The sequence below is a fragment of the Vulpes lagopus genome, chromosome 1 (assembly GCF_018345385.1).
Source record: "Vulpes lagopus strain Blue_001 chromosome 1, ASM1834538v1, whole genome shotgun sequence".
In the NCBI taxonomy this organism is placed as follows: domain Eukaryota; kingdom Metazoa; phylum Chordata; class Mammalia; order Carnivora; family Canidae; genus Vulpes; species Vulpes lagopus.
This window is the reverse complement of record NC_054824.1, coordinates 63,747,780-63,771,250: the sequence shown is the minus strand read 5'-3', so window position 1 is coordinate 63,771,250 and position 23,471 is coordinate 63,747,780. Positions and strand designations below refer to the sequence as shown.

Here is a 23,471-nt window from a genome sequence, read left to right as displayed (position 1 = left end):
GAGGAAGAGGAGAAGAGGCATGGCTTCCAATTTGACGGCCCCCAGGGTCATCACAGGGTCCACCCGGAGAGGGTGTTATTCCACCAGGACCCTGTGGTTCCCGCCAGGGGCAGAGCTTGCTGGAGTTTCCCTCTACTGCCTCTGAGGCTTGAAGGACCTCAGCCACTGCATCAAGCAGAAAGGATGACACACTGGCCTTTCCAGAAAGCTCTGGAAAAAAGTCTAATCTGCCTCTGTCACCTCTTAGAAGTAAAGACTTTTCTAGGAACTGACATTAAGCCTCCATTGTACATGCAAAGGCTCCCGCACACATGCAACACACACACATATACCCCAGCAGGCCCAAGGTGGAGCTTGCCCCTGGCTGCATCCATCAAGGGACTGCAGATGAGTCTCGGAGGGGCTCACCACGGAGGGTGTGAGGGTTGGTACACAGGTCTCTGTATGTGGAGGAGTGTGTACCATATGGGTGTCTCCCTGTAGCCTAAGTCTAGATTTTGACCAAGTACTGATGACCCGCCCACCAACTCGCTCTTGGCCCCACCTGTCTCTCCCCAAGGGTTGACTCTGTAGAGACCCCTCCCTGACATCTGCACAGTACCCACAGATGACCCTGGTGCAGATGGGGCCTCTCTCTCTCCTGCTCTTGGAATGTCTACTGCTCGGCATCCCATCAATGGCTCAGGGTCTGTGATTCTATCTCCCTCTCCCCCTAGCCCAGACACACAAAGAAGACAGCAGCAGGGTCAGCCATGGGGCCCGTGAATTCCTACTGCCTCCTCCTCTGGGGGGCCCTCGAGGGTCCTCAGGCTTGCTGAGTCCTTGCTTTCTTATCAAAGGGAAGAAAGGTGCAGGGATCAGCAGCTGCCAGGGGCTCCCTGTCAATCTGTAGTCATTTATCATGGTGCAAAGACCATTAGGGAGCAGTGGTTTTTAAGGGGTTCCATCTGGATGAACAGCACCTGTTGCTATTTTTAAAATACACTTCTTTGTGACTAAGCTGGGATTAAGCCAAGGCAGAGGTAGATAGGGAAGCAGCTGAGTCCCCAGACGGTCTGCTTTCCCTGTCAGCACTGAGAGCCTGCCATGAACCCCGGAGGCCATGTCACAGTCTCATCTCCTGGACTGCCAAGAAACAAGAATAGAAATCAGAGTGGAAGCAATAGGATGGCTGCAGATAGAGCACCAGTCTCCCATGGTATGTCCAGTCCTGACCTCAACGGCTCCCTTGCCCTCACTCACCTCCTCCCCGTCACCCTACACTGTGTCCAGCAAGGTGCTGGATACGAGATTCAGGTGAGTAATTTTATTAAATGACCACCATCACACTTGGCAATCACAGTCCAGGAGCTGGGCTCGGCACTGTACAATGTATCTTATTATAGGACCTCATTTCATCAGCGTAATCTGTGAGGTAAGACCTCTTTTTTGTCCCCATTTGTTAGGTGAATATATTGAGGCTCAGGGAGGTTAAGTAACTTTCCCAAATCACACAGCCAGTAAAGGAAGGATCCAAATTCAGGTTTATCTGACTCTTAGGTCCAGCCCCATGGCCATCAACCGTCCTGTGAGCCAGCTCCAAGAGTGCCTGGTGTCCAGCTGAGGACACACAATATATGCTTTCCATCATGCTCATGACCAAGAGGCAACAGCAATAGTCATGCAACGAACATTTACTGAGGACCTACCTTCTGTGAGCTGCTGCCTGGGGACCTGGGGATTTAGGCAGACAAGACAAGCTTCTGGCCCCATGGAGCTTATTAATCTATGATCTATCCAGTTGCCCAAGCCAGACACCTAAGTTGTATCACTGATGCGACCTTCCCACTCACTGTGCCTCCAATCTGATCCAGGTATCGTGTAACTATCACCACGCCCTGTTGATTCCACCATTTATGCAGCTCCAGCATCTGCCCACTTCTCTGTATCCCACCTTTACCACCCCAGTCCCAGCCACCATTCTGTCTCTCCTGAACTATTCCCATGGTCTCCTCACTGGTCTGCATCACTCACCCCCACCATCCCTTCAAGCAACTTTCCACCATGCAATTACAGTGAGCTTTTCTTTTCTTTTAAGATTTTATTTATTTATTCATGACACACACACACACACACACACACACACACACACAGAGAGAGAGAGAGAGAGAGAGAGAGGCAGAGACACAGGCAGAGGGAGAAGTAGGCTTCATGCAGGCAGCCTGAAGTGGGACTTGATCTCCAGTCTCCAGGATCAGGCCCTGGACTGAAGGCAGCGCTAAACCGCTGAGCCACCCGGCTGCCCGCAGTGAGCTTTTCAAAACATAAATCTGGTCCCCTTTCCCTTAAATTACAATATTTCAATGAGTTTTTCCACTACTCCTAGCAAAAATACTTCTTAACTGCCTCTAATGCCCCACGTCATCTCTCCAGCCTTTCCCTATCCCATGACCTCAGCAACCATCTCCATCATCCCTGCAATCATAATGTCCATCCCACAATCCTCCTGACCTCCTCCACTACCTTTGTTCCCATTACTGCAGCCCTCACCATCACAGAAGCATGAGTCTTCGTAAAACACCCCCTCCAGGTGTGTGGCCACGCCAGGTGCTATGTGCAATAATGGAAACAAGCACCCCACCATCAAAGTGCTAACCATTTGAGACACGGACTCAGAAACACATCATCATGGCATCTGTCTGTTCAAGTGAAAGCCTCAAGATGGATCTGGAGTCTCTAGCTTTCCCACATCTCTAAGAAAAGCTCCCAACCCATAGTGAAAGGAAGCAATGAAGGAAAGGAATCTTCATCTTCCTTTCCTTCCTGCCCCAAGACTGGATGTGTAACAGCCAGGGCCACCTGAAGGGTGGACCCCCTAACACTTATATTCCAGCCAAACCTTGGGATAATGACCTTTGAGAGTGGCTTTAAAGAGAAACATGAAGAGTATGCTTAGAGTAGAAAGAAGTAGGCCCATCTCCTTAAAGCTTCCAGCTTTAAGGATGAGGAAACAGAAGAGGGTCTCCTCTTGATCAATGTCATACTACAAGTCCCTAGGACAGCCAGGCTCCCCAGTCAGCCTCTGAGACCCCAGCCCTTAGCCCACCTGACTTTCTAGAGAAAAGGAAGTACAGAAGTAAAACATTCAGGAATAGAACAGCGTCCTGCCACCAGGGTCCTCTTCCCCATGTCCCAGCGAGAAGAGAGCAGGACACTCTTTCTCTGGGTTCCAGACTTCTAGTTATCCTCCATGCTGAGAGGAAAAACAAAATGATGGACACAGCCTGCGTTGGCCAATGGCATGAAATTATGGGAGCTGCTGATTGAGGCTGCCTTGGCCAAAAGGAGACAAAAGAAATTCTCCCCAATTCTAGGTCCTAAAGGGCTCCAGGGGAAGAACCTGACCACTTTATTGCTTAAAACCAACTGCTCCAAAGCTGTCTGGGTTCTTGGCATCCTCTCTGGGTCCCCATCTTCCTCCTCTCCCCTCCTGATCTCAGTTCCAAAAGAGATGTGGGACATCAGGCAACAGCAGCTAGAGAGGCCAAAGAGATGGAAACCAGAGAGAGAAAGAGATGGAACTTACTAAACACATACCATGCACTTATTTCCATGTGAGCACTGATTATTTATTGTTTTGAGGCCTTTGGTGCCTTGACCCATTTAATCCTATAGTGGCCCATGGCGGCGGGGGGCGGGGGGGCGCGGGAGTGCAGCCTGGCCTGGCTATGGTGGAGGTGCTGGTGAGGGAGCACTGGCACGCATCCCCCAAAGACTCTGCTCCCACCCCAGGTGAAATCCTGGGGTTCTTCTGGAAAATCCCTAACAATTGCCATTGTGTTCTTCAGTGCCCCAGGCAGCCTGCTCGGGAACAGAGATGCCCAGACTAACCAGTCTGCCAGCTGCCAGCTGATCAGTTTACCCCCACAATGTGAAACAAGATTCACTGTTGCCAGGTGCTCTGCTATTTTCCCTCTCTCCTCTCTCTTTTATAAATCCAGTTCTTACCTTGGTCGTTGACAGCAGTCTCCTGACTGTCCCCTTGTGTCCCTACAAGAAGTGTCAGGTGCAGATAGAGCAGAGGCTTGCCAGCAGTCTGGCCTGGCCTAGGCCTCCCTGGGAAAACAGCTTGGGCTGTCCTTCCACAGCACAGGTAAGGACCCACTCTGCGGTGTCTGTTGTGTACTGTGAAGCCCCCGATCCATGGGACCAGGGGACTATGAGCCAGCAGGCAGATCTTGGAGCTCCAAGATGGTATACAGATGGTGGGCAACTGAGGCTGCAGCTTCTCTGTAGCACAGAGACTCACCTGTATCTCAACTCGTAGCCAGAGCAGCTGACAGGCCCCATGTAGGTGTGGGGTAAAAAAAAAAAAAAAAAAAAAAAAAAAGTTGTTCACATGGGCAGCTGCAGGGCCCCACACAAGATGAAAATGCAGATGCTTTATATCCTATTCTGTCCCGAATCCTTCCCTAACAGTAAGAAACATGGTGGTAAATAAAGCCTGTTGTATCCTCTGAACCCAGATAGCCAATCTACACCCGTGACCATGGCTGGGGGCTCTGGACTATTTGTTGAGTTTTCACCCCATTTTATAGAGAAGGACACTGAGGCACTGGGAGGTCAAATGACCTGCCCAAGATCACACAGCCAGTAAGGAGCAGAGCCAGGTTGGGGCACCCAGCTACACTGGGTGGCATACAGCATGCTACAGTGGGAAGGACGCGGGTCACTTTATGAGAGCCCTGCCATCCAAAGGCAGCTCTGGGATCCACATCCACCTGCATCCACCTGCAGGAGGACAAATGAACATGAGGATGGGAACAGTGCGGTGGCCAGGGCGTTGAGTCGGGAAGCCTGACCTCCCCCTACAGAGCAGGTAAAGGGAAGACTAAGGCATCTGCTTGAGGGGCTGCTGAGAAGCTTCAAGGATGGGAGTCAGGTGACCGACATCACCAGTTTTCTCTTTAAGCAGCCCCAACCTACTCCCTTGAAGATTCAGCCCAGGTGTCTCATCTAATCATTAAATATTCATTGAGTTGGGCACTGGATATAGAAATAATGATGATAGCTAATATTTATTGAGCACTTGCCACGTGCCAGACACTGTTCTAAGGGCTTTACATATATTAATTCATTAAACCAGAACAACACCTCTGTGAGGTAAAGACCACCTCCATCTACACATGGAGAAACTGGGACACAGAGAGGGGAAGTGACTTCCCCAGGGTTGTACAGCTGGTGAGCCCTGCAGTAGGACCTGCAGGCTGGCGGTCTAAGCACGAGTCTGTGGCTCTCACGTTTTTCACAGGCTGCAAGAGAGAAGCAATAAACAAACAAGCAAATGCCAAGTGGGGAAAAATATATGGGGGGGGGGGACCATTCTGAATGAAAGCAGTAAGGAACCAGCTTTAGCCTGGGGCGGGGAGTGGATCAGACCATCCTCTGGGAGCAATATTTCAGCAGATACCCAAAGTGAGAGAAGGATCCAACCAAGCCAGGTGTGGGGAAATGGTGTTCCAGCAGGAGACCCAGTGAATCCAAAAGCTCAAAAGTGGGAAAGAGCATGATGCGCTCTGGGAACTCTGGAAGTCCAGTAGGGAGCTGGGGTGGTGGGCACAGACCAGGGAAAGCTGATGGGACCAGCACCTTGAGGGGCATCTAACAAGTTAGGATTTTATCCTGAGGGCAATAAGTCTTCAGCAAGGCATGCTCACTGTCTAGGGTGGGCTAGGGGAGCCTGGGGAGGCAGGGCCTTCAGGAGGATATTGTGGCCATTTAGTGAAAGGCAGTGGAGTAGAACAGAATCACCTCTTCCTGGAAGCTCCCCTGGTTCCTCACTTCTAGTGGAGCTCTGTTACAGTGTACTATAATTGCCTGTTTATCTCTCGGCCTCCCCTGACAGACAGGGAGCACCCTGAGGGTAAGGACCAGGTCTAGCTGACGCATGTAACCCAGCACCTGCCCAATACCAGGTGCTCAGGAAACACCTGTCATCTGCAAGTGAATGGAATGGAGGCATGCCAGGCTGGCAGCGTGCCAAAGAAGGTCAAAAAGAAGGAAAGGAACCAGGAGAGGTCCCTCTGCTTTCTCCTCCATAGATCTGGGGTTTCATAGACTTTGGCCAGAAGAAGAGGATGTTATACCCCCTCCTCCCCCAGCAAAGCCCCTCACCCCACCCTTGTGGATGAGCACCCAATGGGGAAGCAGTGTCAGCACCATAGGTAATCAATGGCCAAGCCCATCTCTCCCTTCAATCTCCAGCAGGGCAATGTGGAGGGAGCTGGCTCCAGCCCAGACCCCTCCTAAAAGAATAGAACCTCGAAGTTCTAGGTAGTGCCAGACACTTTAAATAGCCCAGGTGTTAAGCTGGTAGTTCAGACACCGGTTGCTGCTCTGGGTTTCCACAATGAGTGTAGAGCCAGGTCTGGCATTTGAGCTTCTGTGTTCTTCCTGCTGCCGCCATCACCACTGCCAGAGGGTCCCGAAAACCATGTGATGTCCCACCTCAGTCCAGATCAGAGGAGGGCAGAGACAAAGGGGTAAAAGGTACAGTGGAGTCACCCAGGTCCATGGCCAGCAGGTGGCAGAGCTGGGGCCAGGCATCCAGGCTTCCAGACTCCCAGCCCGGGGCTTTCTCCATGGCACTTTGCCACCTCTCTTCGGAGCACCTGCCCACCCTCACTGCTCCTTTAGGAATGTTCTTGTCTGATGGCACTGAAACTGCCCAGAGCACAGAGCACCACCTCCCAGGCAGAGGCAGCCAGCCAGCCCGGTCCACCAGGGACAGCACAGGCCCCTCCTCACCCTCACAGGCCATTCTGCATTTATGTTTTGCTAATGGGCATGATGCTAAAGGTTGTGGATCCAAGTCCTGGCCCTGCGACACCCCAGCTGTGTGGTTCTAAGCCAGTTATTTAAACGGTCTCTGCTTCAGCTTCCTCACTACAATAGAGAAACCCCAGTGACAATAGTCCTGTGTCCTAGGGTGGTTGTGAGGGTTAAATGAGTTAATAAGCTTATACTGCTTAGAATGATTCCCGGCAGGTAGTAAGGGCTAATCAGTATAAATGTTAGTAAGAACTTAGCAGGACAGAATCAAGGGACCTGGGTCACTATGCACACCTAGGCTATTCACCAATCCATCCATGCCTCAGTTTCCCCATCTGTTATATGGGGGAGTAATTCATCCCTATGTATGGCTCGAGGACAACCACAAAATGCCCAGAACTATGAAAAGAGCTTGGAAGTTAAAAACAAAAGTACCTCACAAGTAGGAAGCTTGATGGGCAGGTGACCCCAAGGCAGATAAAGGGTCCCATAAATCACCCCCAACCCGCAGGCTGCCTGGGTTTTATGGGCTCTAGGGCTCAGGCCACTTTCCTGAACATCATTCAGAATTTATAGACTCTTGTCACTGTCTTTCCCAATTCTTTTATTTAGTTACTTCAGAAACAAGCCTGGGGTTAATAGAGCTTTTGCTGCCCTTCCAGGAAAACACAACCTGTGATGCATTCAGTCCCCAGTCGGCAAGAGGAGGGAGCTATGTGGCTGGCAGTGTGTCCACCCTGCGGTAGGCCACCTCCTCTACCTGCCAAGGCCATCAAATGACATCCCAGAGCCTGAGCATGAGAACCAGCCCTCCGCATGTGGGGACCCAGTGATGACATAGATCTCTTGCTTTCTAGGAATCCGAACAGGACTCGGCTCGGCTGGGGGCCTCCTCCCACTTATCGAACAAGGAAACCACAACAAGAAGTGCCAGCTGAGAACCTCTGATGAAACCTCATCCTGCATTTGTCACTTACAAGCTGTGTGACGTTAGCTAAGTAACTTGACCTCTCTGAACTTCTGTGTTCTGACCCGTAAACAGGGCAAAAGTACCTACTCTGTCTACTCCACAGGCCACTGGAATGAAGAAACGAGACCATGCACCATGGAGGGAACTAAGAAAAGATACAAGGGGAGAGGTAGCAGAGTGGCCAGGAGCATAGGGCACTGGCTCCAGATAGCCCAGGCTCGAATCCTGGCTCAGCCACTTCCTGGCTGAGTGACCCTGAGCAAGTCACTTTACCTCTCTGTGTCTGTCTGTTTCCTCTTTGCTACACTTCAGGTAAGATTATCTAATTCACAAGGTTTGGTGAGGATCAAATAGAAGACTGCCTCCAAAACCTGCCAGAGTTCAGCAAATGTGAACAGCTAAGAGAAGCACTGGCCCCAAGGGAGGCTAGTGTGGTTGTTTAGGGCAGTGGGAATCAGACACAATTGGGTTTAAATCCTGGCTCAGCCGTGCAGTTTCTTCTGGACCTGAGACTCATCCCAGTAGGTCTGGGACTTCCCCAGATTTAGAAGTGAAAGTCTTGCATCCCGGAAATCTCCTCAGTCCTGGGCAAACAACCCCGTTGCCATTCTGAGCCTCAGTTTCCACATCCGCACAAAAAGAGTGGTAATACCTACTTTGGAAAGGTAGTGAGGAAACCAATGGAGAGAAACCATGTAGATCACGGCACCAGCGGACACCTAATACACCCCCTGGGCCAGACACCATAGCGCTTTGAAGCTCTTCACTCATTTCACACCCGCCACAACCCTGAGGATTCGGTGCTGGTATAAGCTCCATTTCATGGAGGAGGAAACTGGGCTCAGAGGGAGATGGCCTGCCCGAGGTCACACAGCTCACAGGTGCAATCACTGAAATTTGAACCCAGGCTGTCTGGCTCCTGGGCCTCAATCACTCTGCTAGGCTTCTTCTCATGTAACAAGTGCTCAATAAATTATACCAATAAATAAGAAAAAAAATGCATCACCCCTCTGAATGATGTTCCCAGTTTGTGTTCACTATGGGGTGTGAGTTGATGATTCTGAGCCCAGAGGAGGGAAGGGAAGGGTCCCTTTACCTTATACTTGACATTTCCTTTGCTAGAGGGCCCTTAGCAGGAGCAGAGGGTGTGAAACCTGGCAAAGCGGTCCCGGCACCCAAAGCTCAGCTTTGAAACAGCAGGCCCACGGAAAGGCAGATGTGCAGGCAAGCCCTCCCCCGAGGATGATAATAATAATAATAATAATAATAATAATAATAATAATAAGCCGCCCTCCCCCAGGGATAGCTTATTCCCAGGAAGTCAGGTCACAGCGACATCCTCAGGCTCAGGCTCCATTGCTCACTCTCTTCCCTGCCCCTACGAGGGGCCGTGTAGATGCAGATGGCACAGGGCACTTGTGCTTGGCCTAGAAAGCCTGCCTCCTCTTCCCCATGAGAAAGAGTGGGGACAGTGAACTGAGCTTCCCAGCCTTGGCCAGCTTTGCCATGTGACCCAGACGCAAGCCACAGCAGTATCCCCTCAGGATGGAGGCAGGAGGCTGGGACTATGAGGAGTCTGGAGAAGAAGGGCCTGTGGCTACAGTCCAGAGTAAAGCCTGTACACCTTCTAAACTTCTGCTCACACAGGAGTCTCAGGCTGCAGAGGGAAATGCTCAGCAGCAGCCCCCCAGTCAGGGATGGGGCTGGACGCAGCTGAACATGCAGGGCCCCCCGGCACCACCAGCAACCCCTCCGATGCCTGCCGGCCTGCCGTGCCCCTGAGAGCCAGGTCCAGCGTGGAGATGGCCTGGCCGCCAAGCAGCTTTGCCAGTGATCGGAGCTGAAGCCCAAAGCAGGAGGGTAAGTGCACAAAGGCAGTTGATCAGGGCCCATGGAGGTCAGGATGGCAGCCTGCTTCCAGGGACACAGAAAAGGAGAAGGCAGGCAGCCAGTGAGCCACCCAGCCGGGGCTTCCACCACCCTCCTGCCCTCCTGCCCTCCTGCCCTCGCCTGGCAACCCAAATTACAGATACACACTCTGGGGGCATTTCCAGGTGCCGCGAGGGTCCCTGTGTTTCCCTCAGGTGCAGCAAAACGATTACAGAAATTGAAGGTGTGTGAGGTCACGAACGCTTCTAGTAACAAGGAGAAGCCACCTCACCCCTGTCCCCACCCTCCACCTCAAGGATCACAGCATGTGACAACCTGAATTGCAGGCAAGAGTGTAAGCTCAGGAGCCATGCACTTGGTCTGGAATCCGAGCTCCGCCTTCTTTTCATCTGCTTGACCCTGGCCAAGCTACTTGACTTCCCCAGGCTTCCATTTCCTCACCCATAAAATGAACTAATAGCAGCACCTACCCCACAGAATTCAATGTGGGGGATAAAACGAGTCTATAAAGCTTACATTAGAACAATGCCAGGCCCATCCTAAACATTCAATACCCAGAAGCCATTATCCTGATGGTATAATGTCATATAATGCAATCCAAGCATGACCTGGTCGTTCTACTAGCCTGTTTCCCCACCTTGAGGTAGAGACAGATCTGCTTGCCCTACTTCCTCGCTGTTGTGGGGTCCAAAGCAGATAAATAGAGCTGCAAGCCACGCTTTAAAAACTATCAAGTGCCGTGTCTATGTGGCAGGGGTGAATACGGTATAAGCTCTAGTAAATACAAGGTAATATGAACATAATACTAGCAGGTAACAATATGATGTAAGATAATACCCTGCATTAAAAACCAAGTGGAGAGGGGACACCTGGGTGGCTCAGTGGTTGAGCATCTGCCTTAGGCTTAGGTCGTGATCCCAGGGCCCTGGGATCGAGTCCCACATCAGGCTCCCCGCAGGGATCCTGCTTCTCCCTCTGCCTATGTCTCTGCCTCTCTCTGTGTGTCTCTCATGAATAAATAAATAAAATATTTAAAAAAAAATAAAAAATAAAAACCAAGTGCAGAAAGACACAAGACAGAAGAAGAGAGGCAGAGAGTGGTGGAGCGAGAGAGGGACCACGAGAGAGGCCTGGGTCTGAAGATCGGGGAATCAATGTTGTACTGTAATTTAAAAGCTAATATACAGTAAATAGCAGCCTAGAACCACAGAGCAGCCATGTGGCAGGGTGGCGGGCCTGAGAGTCCTCCCAGACAAAGCTGGGCCAGCCACCAGTGCCCCACCAGCCTCCCCTGAAACGCATGATCCACTGTTCTCTCCCTGCTCAGGTTGGAACCATCCACACCTGCAGCGCCTCCCAATTATGTGCCATATTTACATAGCACATGATTTATGGACCCAGTGGATCACATAGGTCTAGAAATGAGGTTGGGGCCTGGATTTCTTCCCTGGAGAGAGGGGGCTTGGGATGGGGCTTTGGTTCTAGGCAGTCAGGTTTTGCAGCAGGAGTAGCCCGGAGGCCCAGGCCCCAGTTGGCTTCCAACCCCCGCTCTCTTCCTGAGGCTCTCACCCCCTGCTGGCCTTCACTACCTCCTTGACTCCCATCCCCTCCTCATGGTCACGCACCCACTCCCTACCATCATCCCATGTCCCACTCTAGACACTGACCCCATCAACTATTCCCATATATCAACCTCCCAAGAGCTCCTGAAACCCCACTTCACAAGCATCCCTCTGGGCCCGGTTTCTCCCCGCTGGAAGTCTTCATTCATTCTTCTGTATCTGGGCTCAAGACTCATTTTCCTGCCCCAGATGCTTTCCCAGCTCCTTCAGACCAAAGGATCCAGGAGGTTCCCTCTTCCTACTACCAGGGTGGGCCGTGGGGCATGGGTATCAGAGGCTGGTGGGACAGGAATCATGAACACATCAGAGGAAGTGTCTCTCTCGGGTTTTCTCTTCACATATAGACCAGGCTGAATGAAGGGTCTCCTTCTGACAGAAGTTTTCCCAATCCAGGCTCCACAAACCCCTTAGGACTCCCATCCGATCCCATCTCCATCCCATCCCAGGGCATTCATAACAGTCTCAAAAAGATCCAGATAAGTATGTCCTGTGGCCCTGCCACTAACTCCCATCCCCTGAGGTATACTATCTGCTTTCCCCTGAGCCATGCTATGTAGACCCAGTCTAAGCATTCCACGCCATAGAACATGACGTGAACTTCACCCCACACTGGGCCTCATTTCCTGGTGATCTGATCCCAACACCAATAAGGACCAGGTGGGAGGTCCAGTTTTGAACCCACTAGCCATCTTCACCCAAACCTTCCCCCACCAAATTCCCCTAACCCCTCAGCTGAACACAGTGTGTCCATGAAGTAGAGTGGAAACCCCCAACTGGACCAGCAACCACTTTAGTAACCTCTGTGCCTCAGTTTCTCCTCATGTGAAATGGCTATAATCGTAATGTCTGTCCTGCCTGCCTAGTAGGGTTTCCAGGAGGGTCCCATGGGATCATGCGGAGAGTATTATGAAATTCCCCAAGTTGCTATAATATTTAAGGGGCGCTCATTTGAAAAGAGTATCAGTTAAGTTGGTCTATAGTGTTCTTCTCCACTCCTAGGAGAATGCCATTATTATACCCACTATGAATAATGACATCTACTTCTACAGCACTGTGTGCTGGGCACTGCTCCAAACACTCTACATATAGTCATCTGTTAAACGTTCCTAACAACCCTATGTGGTGGGTACTATTATTACCCCTATTTTGCAGATGAGGAAACCGAGGGACAGAGAGGAGCCAGCTTGAGTTCACACAAGCAGGAAACAGGATATAGCATAAACCCTATGGATGGGGGAGGGGGACAAGTGCACACATGCTCCTACATAAAAAGGATGCTGTGTCCCCATGGTGTAGTGGCTAAGTGTCCCAACATAAGGCACCATGTTTATCTGCTCCAGCCTCCTCCTCTTTGATGCAAGCAGCCCCAGATCAAGGAGCAGGCCTTTCCCCATTGGAGAAGGCTTCTCAAGTGTCAGGAACCTGCCTGGCCCACTTGCAACTCTTTCTGTGCTCCTCCCTGCCAGCAGTCAATGCCCAGATTCTTGCCCATGGAAGGCTGGGCAACTGTCCTCCCCCCAGCGTGATGGCCCTCATCTGTCATGTGCTTAGAAGCCGTGACTAGACAGAGGGTCCAGGATTTATGTCTATTCTCAGGCCTCTCCTCGCCTCCCCTTCTTGCCAGCTCAGCCCCTGTGACGCAGGTAAGCAGGCCAGGAGGAAGATTACATGGTTCCTTTCAGGCCAGCTGCCCCTACACAGGACCACAACTGCCAAATCTCTTCATCCAGTTAGTCTGCATTTGGGTGAGATGGTAAGATGTCAGCTTGGTCATGGGGCGGAGGAGGGGTCTGGGAAAGCAGTGCGAGAGAACATTTTTTTCTTTTCTTTTCAGTGTCAAAGAACATTCCTTAAGTGGTCTTCATCACCCTCCCCCAACCCCGCCACCATCATCACCATCATCATGGTCTGCAGGTGTGTAGATCACCTGTGACCCTCAGCCGAGTCCTATGCAGACACACACATGTGCACACACACATGTGATGGGAATGCAGGTGAGGGAAGGCATGAGAAAGAAGCCAGACTGAACACCCCCCCCATCTCTACTGCGTCCTGGAGGTCACAGGCAGGGCTGGAAAAAGCATAAGAGGATCATTCAGATGGTGGACGTGAGGGGGCTGCGTGTGCATGCGAGCTGGAGAGATGATTCATCTTTGCGGCACCCGGCCTGCTGGGCAGCACACAGTAGGCGTTCAGTAGCTACTTGCAGAACTGCACTGAAATCTGCGAGGACTGCAGACCAGCCAGACACGAGAGGGCTGGGTGACTGAGCATGGGCTTGGTCACCAGATGCTAAATTCCCAGGTTCACCTGAGGGCTGGAGGCGGCTGGAGGGGCACGCTGGAACAAGTGAAAGGAAGCCTCATTCCCAGGGCAGGCAGCAAAGCCCAGAACCTACAGCCTCAGGAGCACAAAAGCAAGCGAGTTGGGACCCTCTCCTGCCCCCTCTCCTAGCTCTGTGGAAAGGAGGCAGATGGGGGCTGATGTGCCCATGAGGCTGATGGGGGGCGCCACTGTCCATTGCTGGAGGTTTGTGTGAACCAAAGCTCCTAAGAGCTGACTGACAGGCGAAGGACGGATCAGTGAACAGCCACATACATGCACACAGTTCCCAGCAAAGGACAGGGTGCTCCAGTGCCAGCTCCATCACCCCATGTAAGCATCCCTGGGACCCCGTTTTCCATAGTTCACTCAGGGATAGACAGAGCCTTCTGTTTCCCAGGGATGTCCTGCAGCAGGCACAGGGATGGATGTGAGTGCACTGTGGCAGTTCTGTTGTGACAGTGAAACGTTGCATGGCATCTGAGGTCTGAGTTCTCATCCTGAGATGAGAGACTAGCCCTGTGGCCTTCCCCCTCTGAGCCTCACTCCTTGTCCAAACAGGGAGGAGGGCAAAACCAGGTGCTGCCCAGCTCAGAGACCCATAGGGACTACAGGAGACCATGCACAGAAATGTTCTTTGTCAAGTAGCCACTGCTCTGCTAACACTGGATGGCCTGTGTCCGTGTCTTTGATGGAGAAGTGGCAGCAGTAGACAAAGGGAGCTCATGCTAATGTGTGTCTATACATGTGCATGTCTGTACATGGGTACGAGTGCGGGAATGTGAACATGTATGAATGTGTGCATGTGCAGGTACGTATGTATGTAAATGAGTGCACAGCAGGTGTGTCTGTGTGTGCACATGCGTATGTATATATAAGTATGGCATTGTATGTGCACACACGTTTATGTGTGTGAATGCATAGGTGTGCAGATGTATGAGTGTTTTGAGAGTGTATGTGCAAGTGTGCATATAAGCAGGCCTGCTTGTGGTTGTGTGTACACATGTGAGTATGTAGGAGAGAGTGTGTGTGTGTGTGCACGCATGCGCACACATGCATGTGCTAGAGTAGGGGAGGAAGGAGGCACTGGCGTTCGCACTGAAGCCCTGGCATCCTGGCATTCAGCACTGAACTCAGTAACCTAGTTACGGGATTTGGGGCAGGTTGGCAGCAGGCAGAGGGCAGCGGGCAGAGGGAAACATCAGGTCAGCACTATCTGTGAGCTCCCCATGAGAAGGAAGCTGGAGGACAAGTCATTTCCAGAGCCTGGGTGGCTCAGCAGAGGTATCTTTACTCGGGCAGATCCAGGGACTTATAAATCAAAAGATCAAATACCTAAACCATAAGGGACTAGAGGAGCCTCAGGCCTCATCACACAGGCAAGAACAGAAAGGGAGATGGGCGGCCCAAGTCACTGGGCAAGATCCTGGCAGGTCCGAATGGAGAAAACTCATTCTAGGCTCCCCTGCGCAGTGGGAAGTCTGATACGACCAGCCCTGGTGTTTGTGCTATAAGAGGACCTCTAACCTTTAACCCCATGACCCCAGTCACCATCCACCCTCCTGCCTTTCTGCCCCAGCAGGACCTATGTGGTGTAACGATGGCTCCTTTATATGTGTGTGGGGGAAAGGGGGGGAGGACACTGAATCGAGGTAGCAACTTTGCCCACCCTGCAATCTTCAATATCTTTTTAGAAGGGCAGGGCCTCATCTTATGGCCCTTGTTTGGGAATTTCCAGGGGGTTCCAGGAGCTCAGAGAGTCAACAATGCCTTTACCCTCACGGCCATCATTCTGGACACTCCTACATCTCTCTTTCATCAGACTCTGAGATCTAAGCTGGATCCTGAGCTGAGCTCACTTCCCCAGCTCCTCCAAGTCCTACAGGTTGAGTGACCATATGTCACTCACTTTGAGTACCAGAGAGAGCCATGTAACAGCAAGACCCCGTTTACAGCCTCAGTTGACCCTTGAACAACATGCAAGCTAAGGGCACTCACTCGCCACACTGTTGGCAATCTATGTATAGCTTTTGGCTACCTCCAAAACTCAATTACAAATAGCCTACTGTTGACCAGAAGCCTTCCTGATAACATCCATGGCTGATGAACATATATTTGTATGTTACATGCATTATATGCTGTATACCTGCAGTAAAGCTGGAGAAAGGAAAACGTTATTAAGAAAATCATAAGAGAAAATACGTTTACAGTACTATACCATATTTATTGAAAAAAAAAATCCGCGTATAAACAGGCTGGTACAGTTGGAGTCCCTGTTGTTCCAGGGTCAGCTGTACTAGGTACTCAGACTCCTTTGGGGGACCAAAGTAAATCCCCTCCACAGACTTACTTGAGAACCAAAATAAATGCCCTCCCCTAGTTTATTCTAGTAAAGCTGCCTTAACAGGGCACTAGATCGGGAGGGGTAGGTGAGGTGAGCACCAGCTTTGGAGGAGGGAATAGGCAGTGAGTCTTAGGGAAGGAGAGATGGGAGGACCAAAGTGATATTGGGGATCTGAGTTCAGACAAGAAGGAAGACCACTGTGTGCTGGCCTAGGGCAGAGTGGGATAGAACAAAGGATGGGTTGGGAGAGATGACCCAAAGGAAGGGAGGCAGAGGGACACCCAGCATCCTGCTTCTCATGTTGTTGGATGCACCTGGGCAGACTGACTGGCGCTCAGCTCCTTCCGGCGGATAGACTAATGCTGGACATGCTGATAATAAACACATTGAACTCTAAAGAGCCCAACTTTGGGATTTTTGCAGCCTCTCATGTCCCAGCGTGGCCCCGTACCTACAGGACTGCTGCAAGGATTCCCAGTGTCTACGGCAGACAATCCTATGCAGATTGATAAATTACAAGAGCTCAGTTTAGTTACTTAATCCAGCTTGACACAGTTTTAAGACCTAAGCCTTGTCTCTCCAGGCTCAGTCTGTCCCTCAGGCCGGCCTGGTCCCCATTAGCCTTGGCCCTTAGGGGCACTCAAGAAAGCAGGCACAGATCTGTTCAAACCCAAGGCATCCTGGCCTTCTGTTGCTTGGAAGCAAGGCCACGTATAGCCTTGTGTCTCTTCTCCAGGACCTCCACCCCGTCTATACATTCTGCAGATACAATGCACGGAAATCACCCGAGAAAAAGTAAAGATGATAGATCACGACAGATAGAGACAACGTTGCTCCTTAAACTTGCCTGCTGCATTTGGTCTGGATGGCTTAACAACTACTGACCCAGCACATGGCTGTCTCTGCTCCTTGCCTTCTTACTTCTCATCTTTTGGCCTTCTGTTCAAAGACTAGCCTTGGGTTTGGCTAGTTTTTTCCAACCCAGCCCCCACCTCCACTTTTGATAAAATAAAGATGCCTCTTCAGGAGATCTGGGATGGGATGGGGTTTGCATTGCTAGCCTGCTCCCTGGAGAGGCTGATGCTTCTGGCCCATGGGCCACACCTGGGTAGTGACGTGTCACAGTGAATCTGCCTTCCTCACCACTTCCTGGATTCTCCTGGCCTCATTATAATACACTTTTTTTCTAATCCTGGTCTGTTAGCCCTGAAGCATGCATTTCTCAACGGAGGCAACAGCGCCCCCAAGGGGGAAAAATTTGTTCTTGAGAGGGGTGAAATAGATTTTATTTACTTTTTGTATATAAGGCTCAGAGACACCTGCAGTGCATAAACACATATACAGTATACAGTATACCTGTGGTATTAAAATGCATGCAGAGGTGCAATTAGGGGAAAAAATGCCTCAGAAGGCTCCTCGGAGAGGGGAGTAGTAAAAAGAAGGTCCGGAAACATCAGCTTAAGGAAAATGCCTTCTGTCTAATCCAATGCCAAAGCTACACTGATAGCTGGCGGATTACAAAAGTAAACGATGTGTTTGTCAATGTGTCCCTTCCTAGCTGCCTGCCACTGATCCCTTCTGGACCACATGCCCTTCTGCAGGTTCTGTACCCTCCCTTTTCCCAAAAAGCACAGTGCCCACCTGGCTGGGCTGTGGCTTGATTGGTTAACCCTAGTCCCATATGAAACTGATACACTAGAGCCCACCTTCTATTCCCTAAGAAGTATTACATGTAACATTTTAGTTACTTGGTCTCAATTAGGAAGGGGTCACAAATACAACCCGAGTGCCAAAGCTATTATTCACTGTATGAAGTACATTCACACATGTCATAAGCATTAACATCCCAATTCATCAGTAAGGAAATGAGGCCCCAGGGCGTAAAGAGATCTGCTCCTCACTCAAGTCACACATACAGCAGAGTTGAGTCCCCTGACTCTCTGTCTGGCTCACTCTAAGGTCCCATCTTCGGTCCTACCCACAAGGACGGTGCTGCCTGTTTCAGGGGAGCTTATAAACAAGTGGGAGTGAGTGGGCAGAGAGGCCCACAGAGCAGGCTGGGCTCACAGGGTCTGCAATGGTGGCTCTGAAGCCAGCCTCCCCCGGAGGCCAGCAGGACTTGGAGAGGTATGGGCCCATGGTGCCCTGTGCCTCACCTGCGGGGAAAGGCAGCACAGAAGAGTTCAGAGCGTGGGTTTTGAATTCAGATAGACATGTGAGTCAAGAGACCACTCTTGTCATGTATTAATGACCTGGCAGGTCCCAACTTCTCTGAACTTCAGTGTTCTCCTCTGTAAGGTAGAGGCAGCGATAGTGGCAAATTCCTAGAATTGGGAGAATTCAATGAGATAATAATATGAAGCTCTTAGCATCGTGCCTGGCACATAATAAGCAACCAAGAAATTGTTTCAAGGATCTGGTCCTGACAGAATTTCTCAGAATACTCATTCTGCTTGTTCAGTACCCTACTCCTGAAGCCTCCTGAATCCCCAGTAACCTCTAAGACTATAAGAGAAAGCAAAATCTGCCTTCTATGGACTTCTATGGGCTTTTGCTGTTCCTGAAATCCTTACCTCCTCCAAGGAGCCCTCCTGATAGCCTTGACTCTGAGTAGTCTGGACATGGCTAATCTCCTTGGTCCCCATCTTCATATATGACTGCTTGCTCCCTGAAAATACCTTTCCTTAGGCATGCCCATTATAGTTAGAGCTTCTTCTCCACTCCTAATCTAGTTGGTTCATTAGTCAGACCCTGCTAAATACATACTGGGTCTGAGCCTCTCTCCTCGCCTGGGTGTGACCCCCAACTCTGCGGGTGGGACCCAGGTCAAATCATAGGCCCTGTACAGACCCCAGCAAGAGCTGTGCCCACTCACTGGGTCTGGACCCAACACTATCCTGGTGAGGTGATTCTTGGAACAGCAAGAGGCAGAAGCAGAGAAGAGAAGGCAGGGGCCAGGCAGGTTCTTGGAGATATTTCACACTCAAGCCTCGGGTAGAGAAGGATGACAGATGACACTTGTAAAACACAGAGCCTGTGCTTCCTGAGCAAACGGGCATGACTGTAAAAATCCACAGCAAACAAGGAAGAGAGAGAAGCAGGTGCCACAGCCCCAGAGGTAAAATTCGCCTTCCGAATATCAATTGCCGAAGTTTTCTGGAGGGCGTTCTAGAGTCTTTCAATGATCAGTTTATAGGTGATGGCATCAAACCCCCCTGGCTGCTAGTTGGCTGGGGAAAGCTAGGGGTATTACCCTCATGTCTCTGAGGGCCCATTTCCCCTCCAACCAAACCCTCCTCCAGATCTGAACAGGGGCTTGGGGAGCACAGGGACAAATATGAGGTTGTAACACATCTGCGAGGAAGGTACTATTATTTTCTTTCACCAAAGGAGAACACAGAGGCTCCAGTAGTTAACGAAGTTGTGGCAGAGCCAGACTTTGAACCCAGGGCCTCTAGTTAAAGGTTCCGTTCCATTAAACACCAACTCTAACCCTTCAAATGAGTTGGGCCCTAAAAACATCAATAGTGTCCCAAGAAAAATCACAAAACACTCAAATTGTTGCTTTTGTCAGGGGTCCAATTCCACTTGGCTATCTCTGGTGGGTATTTTGCTCCTCATCTCTGTTTTCAGTCTGGCGGCCCACCCCCCATCAGATAGAGAATGCCCCGCCCCCCCCATACCAATAATGGTGGCTCATCTCCACCTTAGCCCAGGGCCTTTCCAAAGGGAGGAGAGGCCCTCCTCTACCCTGCTGGCTGGAGAGACTGGACAAGCCTGACACTTGGGGCCCAGAACCTCTGGATCCTTGGTTTTACTTCAGAGCTGCCGCTGAGCCAAGAAAGCGGATTTCCACTCTAGCCAAACCAGAGCTTGGGTGGCCAAAAGGCTGCCAAATCTCCCCAGTGGCACCACCTACCTCATCTGCATTTCCCACCCCATCCAACCCCTCCTCAGTCAAGCCTCCGGAAAGCTCCCAGCTCACCCTTTCAGAGGCCACACTCCCCAGCTTCCCAGATGTCTGGGCCTGGGCAAGAAACTGGTGCCTCAGAGAAGCAGGGAATTTGAGGCCCAGCAGCCGCCAGGCGGGCACCCCGTCCAGTCCAACCGGCCAGGAGCTGCAGCTGGGAGCCGACCTCGTGCAGAAGCAGCGCCAGAGGCTGAGACCCAAATGCCAAGTTTGCTGTTTGTATTCCCCAGGGTGAGGGCAGGAAGATAAGTAACCATATTCCTGAACAGGAATTCGACCAGAAACTCTAAATTGAGGGCTGGGCAGGGGGTCTGAGCAGACGCATGTGAGAAGCTGGAAGAGAGCCTGCTGGAAGGCAGAAGGGAAAGAGGACATCCCAGCATCAGCAGAAGGGCCCGGGCAGCCGGGCAGCCGGGCAGCCGGGCAGCCGGTGTGGTCCTCGGAGGCTGACAGCTCCAAGAACAGGCCCTCAGGAGGTTTCCTGTGCAATCCTGACCCTCTTCAGCCTCCAGAGTACCCCACACGCAAGTCCCAAGCTGGCTGGGTTCCACCATGTGTGTGACTCTATGAAGCCAAGGGTGGCAACCAGCCCGGGGAACAACCCCAAGACCTCAAGACCCGGGACCCACACTCCCAGTCTCTGCACAGTGCCCTCCCTCAGCCTCCCACCATTAGTTCCAAAGGGCTACCCATCCCCCCTATGAACAACAGCCCACCCAGAACCTCATGCCTGCTCCCTGGAACTTCATAGCTCAGAGCCTGGCAGTTCCCTCCCCAGCCTTACTCCTCCCCAACGCGGGGGTCAGTTTCCAGAAGCAGCCTGCGCCTTCCCCCAGCCCCACAAGGCCAATCAGCCCATTGCAGCCACAGCGCGCCCCCCCCCATAAACACACACACACACACACACACACACACACACACACTGTGGGAAGGCAGGGGGTCGGCATCTACAGCCTTGCCTTGGACTCCAGCTCCCTCTCCCCACCAAATGTCTATCTGTCTGTCTGTCTGTGGTGTCTGTGATTCCCAGCGTGCACTTGCCATCAGCCTGGCTCTGTCCCTCTGCAGTCTCTGCTCAGGCTCACTCCTCATTCTTTCTCAGGCTTTGGCTTTCGGGGGCTTGATCTCCCTTGAACTTGCTGCCTGTGTCCTTTGTACTGGGGTGAGGGGAAGAGGAGCAGGACACCTCCCGGCGTTGCCTGGGGTCTGTGCAGGAGCACAGAGCAGTCCATCCCTCTCCTTCCTCCCCACTCAGGCCAACCTCAGAACCCGGGTAGGGCTGGGTGGGAGACAGACCTACCAACCAGGCTTGGTTAATGCCAGTTTCCATATTGCTTCATCATGCCATTCTGATGCCCCTAGCTGCTCACACACAACCCCCCTGATCTCCCCGCCTTCTGCCTGAGGCCAGGACAGGGCCCTAAGCCTGCCCCCCCCCTGCCTCCCCAAACTGCAACGACGCCTGCCTTCCCTCCACGAGCGCTGAAGCAACCCCTCGGCACCCAACCCAGCTCTACCCCACCCCACCCAGCCCACGGAGCGCAGGGAGCCCTGGCGTCCGACCCAGCCCCCAGCGACAGCTCGAGCCAGGCCTCTCCTACGGGGAGATGCAACAGAGTGGTCTGGCGGCAAAGTTCTCCTGCTGCTTTCAACGTCGCGGTACACCTGAGGCTGCCGTCTCCCCTCCGGCTCGCCGGCCTCGCACGGACCCACTGTCCCCGCTCCTCGCCAGAGTTTCACCCCCCACTCCGGGGGATGAGAGAACGGGGAGGAAACCTCCCGCGGTAAGGATGGGCGAAAGAGAAAGTGCCCGGCGGAGTGCCTGGGTGGGGGAGTGCTCAAGTGGGAAGGGAAGGGATGCGAAGTTCCCGGGCTCCCCGCGCCCCCGGGGCGCTTTCAGCCCCGCGCCGAGCTCCCGCAAACACCCAGGCGCGGAGCCGCGGCGGCGGCGGCGGCGGCCACTCACCTGGGCGAGGCAGCATCTACCCCCGGCTGGGAGGCTCCGAGGCCGGCTCCGCGGGGCGCCCGGGCTCCCCGGCTCGGCCGCGCATCCTTCCCCGCCCGAGACCGGCTCGAGCTAAGCCCTCCGGCTCCGGCGAACGCAGGAGGATGGTGGCCTCGGACGTCCGCGCGGGGAGAGCCCTGAGCCGCTTATCCTGTTGTATCCACGGCATTCGGCGAAGAGAAGGGAGGGAAAAGCACAACTTGTTCTCTCCTCTTCCAGGTTAAAACAACAACAACAACAGCAACAGCAACAAAAAGATAATCCCCCCGGGAAGACGCCGGCAGGATCCTCCAGATCCGGGACCCCGGGCCCTCCCGGGCACCTCGGGCATCTGGACCGCGGGGTGTCTCCAAGTTCCGACGAGCCAGCCGGGTGCGCGGGTGCGCGTGTGCGCGCGTGTGTCTCCGCGGGAGCGAGCCAGGCGCTCACACCCACACGCACACACACAAACACACTCCCCCGCGCCCCGCGACTGCGGCCGCCCCCCGCGCGCACGCGCCCCCGACACACACGCGCGCGGCGACCGCACGCGCAGACCCGGGCGGGAGCGGGGACGGCGCGGGGCCGGCGGCGGGGACGGCGGCGCCCGGGAGCCCCGGGCCGCGCGCCCGGTCCCCGCCGAGCTCGCCGGCGCCGCAGCCCCCAGTGGCGGCCGGCGGAGCTGCAGGCGCCGGGCCCGCCGCCCAGCGCACCCCCTTCCGCGGTGTGGGTCTACACCGCCGCCGAACCCGGAGGGATCCGCTGGGAGCCGGCCAGCGGGCTCCGCGGCGGAGGGAGGCAGGGAGGCCGGGCGAGCCCCGGGAGCCTGCGCAAGGCGAGGCGGGGGGCCGGGACCGCGCCGCTGCCGGTGCTGCCGCTGCCGCTGCCGCTGCCGGTGCTGCCGCTGCCGGTGCTGCCGCCTCCCGTGCGGGGCGCGCCGCGCAGCCCTCAGCCCGCAGCCTGCAGGACCGACCCCCGCCGGCGGGCCCGGCTCGGGGGGGGGGGGGGGGGGGGCTGGGACCTTCGCGCCCGCCCCGCCCCGGGCCCCGCCAGCCGCGGGCCCCGCATCCTGGCGGGGGACCCGGGACAAACGAGCGCCGGGAACACGCACACGCGGACTTAGACTTTCCGTGAGCTCCGCGGGGCCCGTGAGGTGTGCGTGGCGCCCGCCGTCCGCCCAGCACCTCTGCAGCTCCGGCCTCGTCGGATCCGCCCAGCAACCCCGTCTGACGGGGGAGGGAGCTGAGGACCAACGGACTGAAGCGACCTGCCGGCGGCCCGCGCCAGGGGCTCCCCACTCCAGGCCGACCGCGGGCCTAGCGCGGAAGGGCTGGGTCCGGCCAGGCTCTCGTCTTGCTTTGGTTATCGTCTTTGCCCACCCCACTAGGACCAACAGCCAGTGCCTGGCAAGGCTGGACTGGGCTCTGCTTTACTGGGCTTCCCAAGAGGTGCATGCACCTGTCCCACTGAAAAAAAAAAAAAAAATGAAAATTTGAGATTCCTGCCTGTACTCTAGCTGGTTATAGATCCAGGGGCAGGGGAAATGTCTCAATCCAGCT

General features: G+C 53.4%; 1 protein-coding gene across 2 annotated transcripts in view; it reads right to left on the bottom strand.

The window, feature by feature from the left end:
• The window catches only part of LRFN2 (leucine rich repeat and fibronectin type III domain containing 2), a 176,786-nt gene extending 154,413 nt beyond the window's left edge, over positions 1–22,373 (bottom strand). The window contains exon 1 of one of the 2 annotated variants that reach the window (XM_041724554.1): positions 21,895–22,373. The gene's annotated coding sequence lies outside the window, so the exon portion shown is untranslated. Of the gene's footprint in view, positions 1–18,114; positions 18,138–21,894 lie in introns of those variants that run through there. The other variant, XM_041724636.1, reaches the window with a different exon arrangement.
• Positions 22,374–23,471: the final 1,098 nt, after the last annotated feature.